The following is a 16,344-nucleotide window of genomic DNA, read 5'->3' on the forward strand; positions in this document are numbered from 1 at the left end:
TGCAGCCTCCCAGCCTCCCCCAGTGCATCCCAGCCTCTCCCAGTGCCTCCCAGCCTCTCCCAGTGCCTCCCAGCCTCTCCCAGTGCCTCCCAGTGCCTCCCAGCCTCTCCCAGTGCCTCCCAGCCTCTCCCAGTGCCTCCCAGCCTCCCAGTGCCCCCAGTGCCTCCCAGCCTCTCCCAGTGCCCCAGCCTCTCCCAGTGCCTCCCAGCCTCCCAGTGCCTCCCAGCCTCTCCCAGTGCCTCCCAGTGCTCCCAGCCTCTCCAGTGCCTCCCAGTCTCTCTCCCAGTCCCAGCCTCTCCCAGTGCCTCCCCAGTGCAGCCAGCCTCTCCCAGTGCCTCCCAGCCTCCCAGTGCATCCCAGCCTCCCAGCCTCCTCCCAGCCTCTCCTCCCAGCCTCCCAGTGCCTCCTCCCAGTGCCTCCCAGCCTCCCCAGTGCCTCCCAGCCTCTCCCAGTGCCCCAGCCTCCCAGTGCCTCCCAGCCTCCCAGTGCATCCCAGCCTCCCAGTGCCTCCCAGCCTCTCCCAGTGCCTCCCAGCCTCTCCCAGTGCATCCCAGCCTCTCCCAGTGCCTCCCAGCCTCTCCCAGTGCCTCCCAGCCTCTCCCAGTGCCTCCCATCCTCTCCCAGTGCATCCCAACCTCTCCCCGTGCCTCCCAACCTCTCCCAGTGCATCCCAGCCTCTCCCAGTGCCTCCCATCCTCTCCCAGTGCCTCCCAACCTCTCCCAGTGCATCCCAGCTTCTCCCAGTGCATCCCAGTGCCTCTCCCAGTGCCTCCCAGTCTCTCCCAGTGCCTCTCCCAGTGCCTCCCAGCCTCTCCCAGTGCATCCCAACCTCTCCCAGTGCCTCCCAATCTCTCCCAGTGCAACCCAGTCTCTCTCAGTGCCTCCCAGCCTCTTCCAGTGCCTCCCAACCTCTCCCAGTGCCTCCCAGCTCTCCCAGTCTCCCAGTGCCCCAGTGCCTCCCCAGCCTCTCCCAGTGCATCCCAACCTCTCCCAGTGCCTCCCAGTCTCTCCCAACCTCTCCCAGTGCCTCCCAGCCTCTCCCCGTGCCTCCCATCCTCTCCTATTGCCTCCCAGCCTCTCCCAGTGCCTCCCAGCCTCTCCCAGTGCATCCCAACCTCTCCCAGTGACATCACAGCTTTTTCCAGTGCATCCCAGCCTCTCCCACTGCCTCCCAGCCTCTCCCAGTGCCTCCCAGCCTCTCTCAGTGTATTCCAGCCTTTCCCAGTTGAGTTGAGTTGAGTTGAGTTGTAGGTCGGGAGAGATGCCTTTGTATCGGCTCTCCCTGACGTATTTTTCTGGCTGTCGTGGTCTTTTGTTCTTTCACTTATTGATTTCTGTTATCGTCTTCTATTTCCTTGATCTTCTTTTGTCTTACATTCCAAAATTTTTGCAGAGTTGTGTTTGTTTGTTGTATGTCTGTATTGTTAAAAAGCAGAGCCCCAATTATTTTTTCAGTATTTTCCTGGTATGGCTGGTGTATTAATTTCTCCTCTTTATGCTTTGGCAAAATGAATTGATGTTACAATTAACGCTTTTTCATCTTGAAAGATTTTTGTATGCAGTATTTTAGAACAAAATGTTATTTTCAATTGTACTACGTTCTGTGAAACCTCCTTGCGTTTGTTTCCTAAGCTGTTCTTTGTTATGTGATCTTCTAAGCTATCTCTTATGATTGACATCATTAGTTTATACCCAACGTTAGTTAATGCAATAGGTCTCAAATCCTTGGCTTTTGGGCATCTTGTTTTGGGGATCATCACTGTCCTTGATTCTTTCCAGCTTGGTGGTACATGGCCTGACTCTAATGTACTTTTCATTCCCTTTGCTAATATTTCCTTTAATACTGTGCTATTTCCTATCTCCTTGTACATTTGTCCTTTAATATTATCTGTCCCCACAGCTCGTTTGCTCTTCATTTTCCCAGACACCTCGCCACTCTTTCCTCTGTGATAATGTTCTGTTGTAATTGCACCTCTCCTCCTGTCACCCTTCTTGCCATGTCGATGTGTTCCCATACCTCCACTGCACAAGTCTGTATATATTGCATTTGTGTCCCTTGTTCATCAACTGCGTTCAGCCTAACTGATCGTTTCTCTTCTATGTCTTTGATCATGTTCTCATACTCCTCTCTCTTCCTCACATTCCACATTTCTTCAATATTGTTTTCATATTTTCTATATATGTTGCTCCACAATTTCTTTACCTCCTCCCCCCACCTTCTCCTGCTCCAGTTGTACCCCATCTTCTCCATAGATTTTAGGGATTTTCTCCTTGATCTTTTCCCTTTTAGCTTCTTAATGTACTCCCACATCTTCTTTCCTCCATCCTTGCTTTCCTTCATTTCTTTGACTGTTTTCTCTTCTTGTTTACAGATCTCCTTTTTTATTAGCACATGTACCCTTTCTTTTTGCTTTGGGTATAACTCCTTCCACCTTTCCCTCTCTTCTTCATTTGTTGTTGCATTTCTCCTCCTCCTTTCTTTGATTTCTTTCCTAATTACATCATTTATCCATACAGGCTCTGTGTTCTTGCTATTCTTTTCTCCTCTTCTCCTATATTTTCCTTTTAGCACCTTCTCTTTATTAGTGACTCCAATTTTTCAATGTTCTCCACTTCCTTATTTAGCGCCTGGCTTTCCATGCACACCCAAAATCTTTCTAAGGAATTATTGTCTGTTTTATAATACTCCTTCACAACCCACTCTTTTCTCTCACATTTTTTCTTCTTCTCTTTTATTATTAGCTCCACTTCAATTGGATTGTGGTCTGACATGTCAAAATGTCCTTCTCCTCATCTATATGCATGCTCTTGAATTTCCTATAGACTTGATTTGTTGCCAGTACATAATCAATAACACTCCTTTGTTCATTTCTGCTCCATGTGAACTCTCCTCCTGTGCATTTGCAATCATCATTTAACATTATCAATTCCAAAATGATTTCTCCATTTGTATTCACCTTCTGCTCCCCTTTGAAGCCCACATGTCCATTAAAGTCACCCATGACTAAGAGCGGGTGAGAGTTTCCATTTATTATCCTTTCCATTTGTAGCTTAATATTATTATTTCTGGGTGGATCGTTAACACTCAGGTAAACCACTACTAGTCTCATCTCCCATCCTCTCATTTTCCCTTTTGTGTGCAATATATCCGGACATTTTGTTGGTATCTTCTCTAGGTCTACTCCTGTATCCTTCCTATATAGCACCATTAGTCCTCCTCCTTTCTATCTTGCTCCTCTCTCATATTATCTACTATCACACAGTTATCACTGAAGTTTATATCTCTTAGCTTCTTCTGGGTCTCTGTTAAGCAAACTATACTATCATCACTCACTAACTCTTCTACTTCTTTTGCTTTAGTTTGTGTTAGCCCTTGTATATTTATTACACTCATTTTGACACTCTTTTCGCTGATTTCTTTGTCCCGTACACCTGTATTTCAGTCCCCACCAGTGCCTTCTCCTACTCTCACAATTTTTCCCCTCTGTATTTTCCACTGGCCTCCTTGTCTTCTTTTGTCTTGCAACTTTTCCTTTAGCATTGCGTCTTGTTCTCTCTCTTTCTTAGTTTTGTCAGGGGCAATCCTGATTTGACTTATGTCTTCCTCATGACAGTCTCTCAGCTGTCTGCCCCTCTTCACCACCTCCCATTTATCATATACATCACGCAGACATACATACTATTAGGGGCCTCTCACTCCCTCTCACTTTCATTCCCATTCTGTACACCTCCACCTGTGCTCCTTCCACCCATAACTTCTCATGAAATACATGCTCACAGACTTCTCTGTCCTCCTTTTCTCTCTCCCAGTCCATCCCAGCCTCTCCCAGTCCATCCCAGTGTGTGTGTGTAAATAATAATAATAATAATATGGTTTATTAGTAATTGCAGTACATAGATACTGAAAATGCACACATGGGGATTGAGGGAGACTTAAGATGAGAACCTTAAGTTAGCTGTTTATGGGTGGCACCATGGAGGGGATAGCACTGTGATGATAACGGTCAGTTCTTGGGGCCTTGAGTGGCGTGACCACGTTTGTGTGTGGTGTGGCATGGATTGGCTGGGGCGCGTCAGGGGAGATGTTGTAGCCGTGAGTGGCACAGCAGGCCTCTACCCATCTTGACGAGGGCCGCTTGGTGTGTATTTACCTAGTTGTATTTTATCTAGTTGTAGTTTTACAGGGCCTGGGCTTTATGGTGGTGTGGCCCCGTCTCCATATCTACACTTATCCAATCTTACTTTAAAAGTATGCACACTCGTTGCAGACACTACTTCTTCATCTAAACTGTTCCACGTCTCAATACATCTCTGCGGGAAACTATATTTTTTAATATCTCTCAGACATCTTCCTTTTCTCAGCTTTTTACTATGCGATCTTGTGCTTCGGATGTCATATTCTTCTCTCAGGATCAGTTTCTCATTATCCACTTGGTCCATTCTGTTGATCAATTTATAAACTTGTATCAGGTCTCCTCTCTCCCTTCTTTGTTCCAGGGTTGGTAGATCCATAGCCTTTAGTCTCTCCTCATATGTCATCCCTTCAAATTCTGGAACCATTCTTGTAGCTATTCTTTGTAGCCTCTCCAATTTCCTTATGTGTTTCTTTTTATGAGGAGTCCACACTACTCCTGCATATTCCAATCTGGGTCTTATTATAGTACTTATCAATTTCTTCATCATTTCTTTGTCCATGTAGTGAAATGCTACTCAAATATTCCTTAGCAAATTATATGTTTCTCTAAAAATTCTATCAATATGGCTTACTTGTTGATTGTTTTCTTCCATCGTCACTCCTAAGTCCTTTTCCTTTTTTACTTTCTCCAGTTCTACTCCATCTCCCATCTTATAGATTCCCACGGGTCGTCTTTCACTCTTTCCCATTTCCATGACATGACTTTTGTTCACATTGAATTCCATTTCCACTTCTTACTCCATTCCCAGATCTTATTTAGGTCTTCTTGCAGTATTTCAGTGTGTGTGTGTGTGTGTGTGTCATACAAAGTCAGTTTTTATCCAATATTTCTACATTGTGTTGTTTAAATAGAGATAGTTTTGTGTATTTCTTTGCTACAACAACATTCATTAAAGTCTCTCTCTCTCTCTCTCTCTCTCTCTCTCTCTCTCTCTCTCTCTCTCTCTCTCTCTCTCTCTCTCTCTCTCTCTCTCTCTCTCTCTCTCTCTCTCTCAGATGTTAATCAAGTTTGATTTATTTGAGATTGTGTAAAATTATTTTAAGAAAGTTTGTCATGTTTTGAGGTTGTGTAAAATTATTTTAAGATTTAAGACAGTTTGGTAGGTTTTAGGAGAGGCATTTTAAGACAGTTTGGTAGGTTTTGAGGGCATTTTAAGACAGTTTGGGATGTTTTGAGGGCATTTTAAGACAGTTTGTCATTTTAAGAGTTAATTTTAAGACAGTTTGGTAGGTTTTGAGTTAATTTTAAGACAGTTTGGGATGTTTTGAGGGCATTTTAAGACAGTTTGTCATGTTTTGAGTTAGTTTTAAGACAGTTTGGTAGGTTTTGAGGCCATTTTAAGACAGTTTGGGATGTTTTGAGGGCTTTTAAGACAGTTTGACATGTTTTGAGGCATTTTGAGATAGATTGGTATTTTTTGAGGGCATTATAAGACAATTTTGGGCATGATAAGACAACTTTATTGACATTAGGAAGGATGCATGGAGGTCACAAGATTATTGGTGTTCTGTTTGTTAATCTCCAGGCCACATACTCTCCCTGTCTCCACCACCACCTGACCACCACTCTCTCTGCGTCTTCCATGCTGCTCGCTGACAGCATTCCATCGTCTGCAAAGAATAAGTGAGTCACATTTAAAGTGTCATCTTTGAAGCACAAATTTACACTTTCTAATGTCTTTATTATTATTTTGAAAGTTATTAACCCCTTCAGTACTGGGACCTATTTTTACCTTGAGGTTTGTGTACCATTAGACCATTTTGATGACATTAGGAAGGGTGTATGGAGGGCAGAGGATAAATGGCCACAGTCTTCACTATTTTAACCCCTTCAGTACTGGGACGTATTTTTACCTTGAGGTTTGTGTACCATTAGACCATTTTGATGACATTAGGAAGGGTGTATGGAGGGCAGAAGATTAATGGCCACAGTCTTCACTATTTTAACCCCTTCAGTACTGGGATGTATTTTTACCTTGAGATTTGTGTACCATTAGACCATTTTATTGGCATTAGGAAGGGTGTATGGAGGTCAGAGGATAAATGGCCACAATCTTCACTATTTTAACCCCTTCAGTACTGGGATGTATTTTTACCTTGAGATTTGTGTACCATTAGACCATTTTGATGACATTAGGAAGGGTATGGAGGGCAGAGGATATGGCCACAGTCTTCACTATTTTAACCCCTTCAGTACTGGGACACATTTTTACCTTGAGATTTGTGTACCATTATTTTGATGAGGAAGGGTGTATGGAGGGCAGAGGATAAATGGCCACAGTCTTCACTATTTTAACCCCTTCAGTACTGGGACGTATTTTTACCTTGAGATTTGTGTACCATTAGACCATTTTATTGACATTAGGAAGGGTGTATGGAGGGCAGAGGATAAATGGCCACAGTCTTCACTATTTTAACCCCTTCAGTACTGGGACACATTTTTACCTTGAGATTTGTGTACCATTAGACCATTTTGATGACATTAGGAAGGGTGTATGGAGGGCAGAGGATAAATGGCCACAGTCTTCACTATTTTAACCCCTTCAGTACTGGGACGTATTTTTACCTTGAGGTTTGTGTACCATTAGACCATTTTATTGATATTAGGAAGGGTGTATGGAGGGCAGAGGATAAATGGCCACAGTCTTCACTATTTTAACCCCTTCAGTACTGGGACACATTTTTACCTTGAGATTTGTGTACCATTAGACCATTTTGATGACATTAGGAAGGGTGTATGGAGGTCAGAGGATAAATGGCCACAGTCTTCACTATTTTAACCCCTTCAGTACTGGGACGTATTTTTACCTTGAGATTTGTGTACCATTAGACCATTTTATTGACATTAGGAAGGGTGTATGGAGGGCAGAGGATAAATGGCCACAGTCTTCACTATTTTAACCCCTTCAGTACTGGGACACATTTTTACCTTGAGGTTTGTGTACCATTAGACCATTTTATTGACATTAGGAAGGGTGTATGGAGGACAGAGGATAAATGGCCACAGTCTTCACTATTTTAACCCCTTCAGTACTGGGACATATTTTTACCTTGAGATTTGTGTACCATTAGACCATTTTATTGACATTAGGAAGGGTGTATGGAGGTTAGAGGATAAATGGCCACAGTCTTCACTATTTTAACCCCTTCAGTACTGGGACGTATTTTTACCTTGAGATTTGTGTACCATTAGACCATTTTATTGACATTAGGAAGGGTGTATGGAGGGCAGAAGATTAATGGCCACAGTCTTCACTATTTTAACCCCTTCAGTACTGGGACATATTTTTACCTTGAGGTTTGTGTACCATTAGACCATTTTGATGACATTAGGAAGGGTGTATGGAGGGCAGAGGATAAATGGCCACAGTCTTCACTATTTTAACCCCTTCAGTACTGGGACGTATTTTTACCTTGAGATTTGTGTACCATTAGACCATTTTATTGACATTAGGAAGGGTGTATGGAGGTCAGAGGATAAATGGCCACAGTCTTCACTATTTTAACCCCTTCAGTACTGGGACACATTTTTACCTTGAGATTTGTGTACCATTAGACCATTTTGATGACATTAGGAAGGGTGTATGGAGGTCAGAGGATAAATGGCCACAGTCTTCACTATTTTAACCCCTTCAGTACTGGGACGTATTTTTACCTTGAGATTTGTGTACCATTAGACCATTTTGATGACATTAGGAAGGGTGTATGGAGGTCAGAAGATTAATGGCCACAGTCTTCACTATTTTAACCCCTTCAGTACTGGGACGTATTTTTACCTTGAGATTTGTGTACCATTAGACCATTTTATTGACACTAAGAAGAGTCTATGGAGATCACAAGATTAATGGCCACAGTCTTCATAATTTTTAACCCCTTCAGTACTGGGAGGCATTTTTACTGTGAGTTTTGGGCGTGATTAGACAATTTTATTGACATTAGGAAGAGTCTATGGAGGTCAGAGGATTAATGGCCTGAGTTTTCACTATTTGAATCCCACATAATAAGTTTGTGAAGCTGTATAGAATCACCAAAATAGAAAACAGAATGACTATGTATGAAAGCACGTCCTGGTAGTGAAGGGTTAATTTGCCAAGTGTTATGGAGGCTGTATGTACATCCCCCTGCTGTCTGTCTGTCTGTCTGTCTGTCTGATGCCACTTGTTAAATTTTGTGTTTGAAGTCTTAGTCTAGTTTTGTCTCCAGGGTAAACTTTTGTTATTAGGTCTAGTACTTTTCATTTATTTGATATTCCATAAGAATTTTGATCCTATAATCCTTCTTATACTGTCTAAAACTTTGCAAACATCTATTGATATGACAATTAAAGATTTTTACTTTGAAATGATTTTTGTACACAATATCTGAGTATGAACAGGCCATTTTCTAGCCTACCTCCCAGGAAGCTGGAGCGCATTCCCTATTATTGCACGTTATAATGGGTTCGGGATGCGGTAATTCTGATTTGTGGTAAGGTTTTCAGGAACGCACATGTACCGTGTAACGAGGACTTACCGTACATGTAAAGTAGTTAAAGTACATTAATATACAGTTTAATGACGCAGTGTTGTCTGTGTGGACACTCTGTGTGGATGTTGGTGCTGTGAAGGAATGAAAGCTGTTTATGTGACATAGAGGAAATATATTATTATAAAAAGACTGACTTTGCTTCAATCCTGCAAATGTACCATACAAGAAGTTAAGAGATTTTTGAGCCACATTTCACTGAGTGTGCAGAGATTTATCTATTTGTGTGAGGAATGTGTTCCCGAGAGCATCATGTCATGTCAAGATGGCACAAAGGTAAGCTGATTACTGACCTAAGCTGTCTGAGATGTCACTGCGAACCAAAGCATTTTATCAGAGACAGGTCTATTCGTGGGGAACCTCAGTTTCAGTAAAACACTCAATTTTATCCCAAAACACACTCAAAACACCATGTAACTCCTCAAAATGCCCCAAAACACACCCAGAGCTCAATACAAACACACACACACACTCAATACATCCAAACCACTTAAAACACTCAATTTTATCCCAAAACATTTCAAAATGCCCCAAAACAAACTCTGAGCTCAATACAAACACACCCACACACACTCAATACATCCAAACCACTTAAAACACTCAATTTTATCCCAAAACATTTCAAAATGCCCCACACTGAAATACACACACACACACTCAATACGTTGAACACTCAATTTTATCCCAAAACACACTCAAAACACCATGTAACACCTCAAAATGCCCCAAAACATACTCTGAGCATAAAGGTAAGCTGATTACTGAGCTAAGCTGTCTGGGGTGTCACTGAAGCAAAGCATTTTCTCAACAAGGTAAGCTGATTACTGAGCTAAGCTGTCTGGGGTGTCACTGAAGCAAAGCATTTTCTCAACAAGGTAAGCTGATTACTGAGCTAAGCTGTCACAATTGTATCGTCATTGGGCATTATCATTTTATACTTCTCCATGCATTCTAATATCATTCTTCCATTTCCATCTGGCTTTTGTGTTCCTTTGAATCACACGTGGCCATTCAAGTCCCAGATTGTAAGCAGTGGATGTTGTGCATTAGTCTCTATGATCTTCTCAATTTCAGTTTGATATTTCCATTGGCTAGTTTGTGTTCCTTTGAATCCCACTACAGCCATTCAAGTCCCAGATTGTAAGCAGTCAGTACTGGGACATTAGTCTCTATGATTTGTGTCCATTAGACCATTTTATTGACATTAGGAAGGGTGTATGGAGGCAGAAGATTAATGGCCATCTTCACTATTTTAACCCCTTCAGTACTGGGACACATTTTTATTGTTAACATTTTATTGACATTAGGAAGGGTCCCATCTTCACTATTTTAACCCCTTCAGTACTGGGACACATTTTTACCTTCAGATTTGTGTGCCATTAGACCATTTTATTGACATTAGGAAGGGTGTATGGAGGCAGAAGATTAATGGCCACAGTCTTCACTATTTTAACCCCTTCAGTACTGGGACACATTTTTACCTTGAGATTTGTGTGACCATTTTATTGACATTAGGAAGGGTGTATGGAGGGCAGAAGATTAATGGCCACAGTCTTCACTATTTTAACCCCTTCAGTACTGGGACACATTTTACCTTGAGATTTGTGTGCCATTAGACCATTTTATTGACATTAGGAAGGGTGTATGGAGGCAGAAGATTAATGGCCACAGTCTTCACTATTTTAACCCCTTCAGTACTGGGACACATTTTTACCTTGAGATTTGTGTACCATTAGACCATTTTATTGACATTAGGAAGGGTGTATGGAGGGCAGAAGATTAATGGCCACAGTCTTCACTATTTTAACCCCTTCAGTACTGGGACACATTTTTACCTTGAGATTTGTGTACCATTAGACCATTTTATTGACATTAGGAAGGGTGTATGGAGGCAGAAGATTAATGGCCACAGTCTTCACTATTTTAACCCCTTCAGTACTGGGACACATTTTTACCTTGAGATTTGTGTGCCATTAGACCATTTTATTGACATTAGGAAGGGTGTATGGAGGCAGAAGATTAATGGCCACAGTCTTCACTATTTTAACCCCTTCAGTACTGGGACACATTTTTACCTTGAGATTTGTGTACCATTAGACCATTTTATTGACATTAGGAAGGGTGTATGGAGGGCAGAAGATTAATGGCCACAGTCTTCACTATTTTAACCCCTTCAGTACTGGGACACATTTTTACCTTGAGATTTGTGTACCATTAGACCATTTTATTGACATTAGGAAGGGTGTATGGAGGCAGAAGATTAATGGCCACAGTCTTCACTATTTTAACCCCTTCAGTACTGGGACACATTTTTACCTTGAGATTTGTGTACCATTAGACCATTTTATTGACATTAGGAAGGGTGTATGGAGGCAGAAGATTAATGGCCACAGTCTTCACTATTTTAACCCCTTCAGTACTGGGACACATTTTTACCTTGAGATTTGTGTACCATTAGACCATTTTATTGACATTAGGAAGGGTGTATGGAAGGCAGAAGATTAATGGCCACAGTCTTCACTATTTTAACCCCTTCAGTACTGGGACACATTTTACCTTGAGATTTGTGTACCATTAATTAGGCAGAAGATTAATGGCCACAGTCTTCACTATTTTAACCCCTTCAGTACTGGGACACATTTTTACCTTGAGATTTGTGTACCATTAGACCATTTTATTGACATTAGGAAGGGTGTATGGAGGCAGAAGATTAATGGCCACAGTCTTCACTATTTTAACCCCTTCAGTACTGGGACACATTTTACCTTGAGATTTGTGTACCATTAGACCATTTTATTGACATTAGGAAGGGTGTAGAAGATTAATGGCCACAGTCTTCACTATTTTAACCCCTTCATTACTGGGACACATTTTTACCTTGAGATTTTGTACCATTAGACCATTTTATTGACATTAGGAAGGGTGTATGGAGGCAGAAGATTAATGGCCACAGTCTTCACTATTTTAACCCCTTCAGTACTGGGACACATTTTTACCTTGAGATTTGTGTACCATTAGACCATTTTATTGACATTAGGAAGGGTGTATGGAGGCAGAAGATTAATGGCCACAGTCTTCACTATTTTAACCCCTTCAGTACTGGGACACATTTTTACCTTGAGATTTGTGTACCATTAGACCATTTTATTGACATTAGGAAGGGTGTATGGAGGCAGAAGATTAATGGCCACAGTCTTCACTATTTTAACCCCTTCAGTACTGGGACACATTTTTACCTTGAGATTTGTGTACCATTAGACCATTTTATTGACATTAGGAAGGGTGTATGGAGGCAGAAGATTAATGGCCACAGTCTTCACTATTTTAACCCCTTCAGTACTGGGACACATTTTTACCTTGAGATTTGTGTGCCATTAGACCATTTTATTGACATTAGGAAGGGTGTATGGAGGACAGAAGATTAATGGCCAGTCTTCACTATTTTAACATCTTCATTACTGGGACACATTTTTACCTTCAGAGTGACTAACTTTACCGATGAGAGAGAGAGAGAGAGAGAGAGAGAGAGAGAAGGGCTTAGTGACATATCCAGCCCTAACATTGTCAAGCCACACCATAAGACACCGCCAAGCTCCTCTGAAGTGACGGGTTGTGTGTCTAACCTTCATCAATAGAGTATAGTTGAAGTTGTTATTGTTTTTAAGGTTCCAGTGAGAGATTAACAACATTTCTAAATTATTAACAGCAGGAACACTCTACCTAGTCACCTCTGTGGCCTTCATGGAGAGAGAGAGAGAGAGAGAGAGAGAGAGAGAGAGAGAGAGAGAGAGAGAGAGAGAGAGATAATTTTAGAGAGATAATAACATAAACAGCCCCCCCACACACACACATTAACCCTCATAGTAATAATAATAACACTGCTGCTCCTGCTACTACTACTACTACTCTCCTCTTTTGTCCCTGCTATGCATTTGAGGCGCAGCAGCAGCAGAAAACAGTGAGAATTGAAGGAAATGTTGGGGCGGGCTGTGGGTGTGGGTGAGGTGGGCGGCGGGCGGTGTTAACTGGGGTACATATACACAACCATCGCCTTATTTACCACAGTAATGGCTATTTATCTAGTGTGGTGGTTGATTCTGGCTTTGCTTCACTCTCTGGGTCTGGAAACACAGGGGGAGTGGAAGCAGACATTGCTGGACTGTCCATGGGGAAGGCAGGGTGAGGCGCCCCCGTGGGTTCAATATTGACGTAGATAATTCATTTAAAAAATCGCCACAAGAAAAACGGCTCCCAGACTAGTATACACTACACTTTTAGGCGCGATAAATAGTGTAACTAATAATCAAAATATAATATTCCTACCGGGTGGTTTTTATTGAAAGCGGTGGAAAGGAAGGTGTTTGTGTCCAATTAACGGGTGACAAACACACCACAATGTCGAGATGGAAAGCTCACCCAAACTACGTTATATTACATTTTCTGAATAACACAAATTTTCGCTTTCCAGCCGAATAAAGAAAACACAGATTCTTTGTCATATAAAGATTTTTGTTTTCTATTTTGTTACCATTCAAAATTTTGAAATTGAAAATACGAATAGGTAGACTAAACTTTATGGAATATTGTTACTTGAATCATGTTTTTCATATCTTTTAAGTGTTATATCAAGCACCAAAACAATCCTAGGCGTGGTAATAAAAAAAAAAACGTTATATTCCTTGCAGTGACTTTAACGTTATTTTTTCGGTAAACCAAAACACAGCTGGACTCGATTCTATTGTAGTTTAGAAATTAGTTTACTTTACTAATAACAAATCAGATATCAGAAAAGTGCCAACTTCACTAATTAAGTAGAAATATTTCAATCCTTACGGCGAAATATGTTTTTATCAAGATTTTGAGTGACCCCAACACCCCATTTCGGTATTGGGAATATAATACACATGTTATTTTCATTTTCTTTACCATTTCATATTTTATTTATTTTATTTCAATGTTATTTTGAATTTTATAAGAAGTTTGAGTGATAGAGGAAGTGTATACAATGATGTCGACATTTTGCGTAGAAGAAGAAGAAGAGAAGATCCGCCATTGTTAGCTCTGTTTTGAGATTTACAGTTTTTGAACATTTGTGGAGCAGGTGAGTTATTCCCAAGTGTGTGCGTGTACATGCTTATTATCTAAAGTATGTAGAGTTAGTGAGACGTGCCAATTAAGGTGAAAAAGTCTGGTAAAGTGAAAATAAGTGCGTCTTTATAAGCAAACTTTTGGGTTTTGTTGCCTCATATTTGCGGTGGTCATTCCTGCCCTCCTACGCATTGTCACGCCCCATATTGCCTCCATAGATAGCTTATGCACCCATACACCTCCCATGCGCGGGATAGTTTGATAGTTGAAGCGGTTACTGAGATATGGTGGTGTTCTTGTGTTAGGCAGTGTCCGCCATCCTGCCTTCCACATCGGCCCTCTCTGTGTTAACTATTTTCAGTTTTTCTTATTTACTACGCCTTGTCACGCCCCATATTGCCTCCGTAGATAGTTTGTGGATCCATACACCTCCCATATGCGTGATAGTTTGATAGTTGAAGTGGTTAGTGAGATATGGTGGTGTTATAGTGTGGTAGGCAGTGTCCTTCACCCTTTCCTACGCCTTGTCACGCCTCATTTATACTATTACTACCACCACCACCACTACCACTACTACAACAACTACCACTATTCCAGAGGTGCACCATGGCTTGCCACAATGTCACAATGGGTTCTTGGAGAGCCGCTGCTGTTGACTTGCTGCATGTCTCCTCTCTGCGGCAAAACTCCACAAATACTCCACTCACCAAGTTCCAGAGGGAGAGGTGGGTGTGGGAAAGGTGTCCTCAGGTGTGCTGTGAGTGTGGTGTGTGTGTAAGTGTGTTTTTTGTACGTTTTTGTAATGTCAACTATAGCTACCTATGTATAGTGTTTTTTTTTTTTTTTTTTTGTGGGTTGGCTAGGGTAAACTTATTGTGGGCGTTTTCCAGGTGTGATTTAAGGGTTGTTTGTGGAGTGTGTGTGTGTGTGATGCAATATTTTTAGGTAATTTTTGGTGCGTTTTGGTTAGGTAATGTTTGTCTTGTTTCCTCCACAGGTTACCTCCAGGCTTTTCCTTCAGTAGACTATTTCCTCCATGTTTCCTCCACCTTCCCTCTAATTTTGAGTCTCCTATCTCACTTCTATCATAGTCAAAATAGTACTTTTCTAAATCTCACTTCAAAACCTGACAATTTTTCTCATTTTCCCTCCACCACCTCCTTTTCTTTCCTCCATATCTCCTCCACACACCAAGCTGTGTACTGTGCTGGTGTGTGCAGGTGTGGAAAGGTTTCCGCAGGTGTGGTGTGTGTGTGTGTACGTGTGGTGTGTGTGTAAATGTTTTTAGTGTAAGCTACTATATATTTTTTGGGTGTGTGTTTTTTGCATTTTCCAGTGTTTGCAAAGGGTTGTTTGTGGTTTGTTGGTGTGGGAATGGTGTGTGCTGGTGTGCTGTGTGTTTGGTGAGTGTCGGGTGTGTGAAAGCGTGTTTTTCCTTACAATTTTGTCTCATAAACCTCAATTTTTTAACTTGTTTTGGCCGGAAAATATTTGTCTTTTTAAAATCCTCCTAATACCACCACCACCACCACCACCACTGTCCAACCACACCCACAACCACCACAAACAACCAACATTACCACATCAGATGCTCACAAAACCACACCATTTCACTACCACCACTAGTACTATTATAACCACCACCACCTCCTCCCAACAGGATCACCAGCCACCACCGGCCGTACTAAAGGAAGTGGCTCTATGTAGGGATGGAACATAGCAACTACACCAGCTGGGACACACCTAGCCAACTGTGAGTATTGAAGGCTGTTTTAGGGTGTTTGAAGACTTTGAGGGTGTTTAAGGCTACTTTAGGGTGTTTTAAGGCTGTCTTAGGGTATTTTTAGGCTGTTTTAGATTGTTTAAGGCTATTTTAGGGTGTTTGAAGAATTTTAGGATGTTTAAGGCAGTTTTAAGCTATTTTAAGGGTGTTTAAGACTGTTTTAGTGTTTTAGGGTTATTTTAAGGCTATTTAAGGGTGTTTAAGACTGTTTTAACTATTTTAGGCTATGTTAGGGTGTTTTAAGGGTGTTTCAAGATATTTACAGTACATGCACACACCATCGCTCCATCAGTGCTTCATCTTCTCGCTTTGTGTGTTTTTTATGATTCAGTGACAAAGTGACTAACTGTTTTCAGGGACACTGGGTACGGTGGCTTGGGGAGAGGGACCGTGTGGCCTGAGGGGAGGGTGGTGGCCGGTGGGCAGTGTGTTACTGACCAGTGTGGTGTAATGGTGTTGTCATTGTCACCCTTGAGGAATTCTGAGGGTGAGCTGGCTCTATTAGATGAATTACAGGATTCTGAGGACAATGAGAGTCAATCAGAAGGACTCATTAGTGACTCACATGAGGAATATTTGCCAGAAAAGGACAGTGAGGCCAGGAGCTCCCAGGAAGAAAGTGATGGAAGTGGTGAGGATGACAATTAAGGAGATGGAAAGCATGTATGTTGATTTAGAAGGGTGTATGGTTTTAAATGTGGACATGGAAGCAGCAAGGATAAGAATTAAGGGAGATGGAAAGTATATATGTTGA

The 16,344-nt window shown here is 41.7% G+C and overlaps 2 long non-coding RNA genes across 2 annotated transcripts; one reads left to right on the forward strand and one right to left on the reverse strand.

The window, feature by feature from the left end:
- Positions 1-5,633: 5,633 nt before the first annotated feature.
- LOC123502420 lies at positions 5,634-12,910 on the reverse strand. The gene is made up of 2 exons (XR_006674046.1): positions 12,780-12,910; positions 5,634-5,806 (listed from the first exon to the last, which is right to left on the reverse strand). It is a non-coding gene; the product is annotated as an uncharacterized LOC123502420 (long non-coding RNA).
- Positions 12,911-13,745: 835 nt separating this feature from the next.
- Positions 13,746-15,560, forward strand: LOC123502407. The gene is made up of 3 exons (XR_006674033.1): positions 13,746-13,820; positions 14,405-14,532; positions 15,468-15,560. It is a non-coding gene; the product is annotated as an uncharacterized LOC123502407 (long non-coding RNA).
- The last annotated feature ends 784 nt before the right edge of the window (positions 15,561-16,344 follow it).

This window comes from Portunus trituberculatus, chromosome 11 (genome assembly GCF_017591435.1).
Source record: "Portunus trituberculatus isolate SZX2019 chromosome 11, ASM1759143v1, whole genome shotgun sequence".
Lineage (NCBI taxonomy): Eukaryota > Metazoa > Arthropoda > Malacostraca > Decapoda > Portunidae > Portunus > Portunus trituberculatus.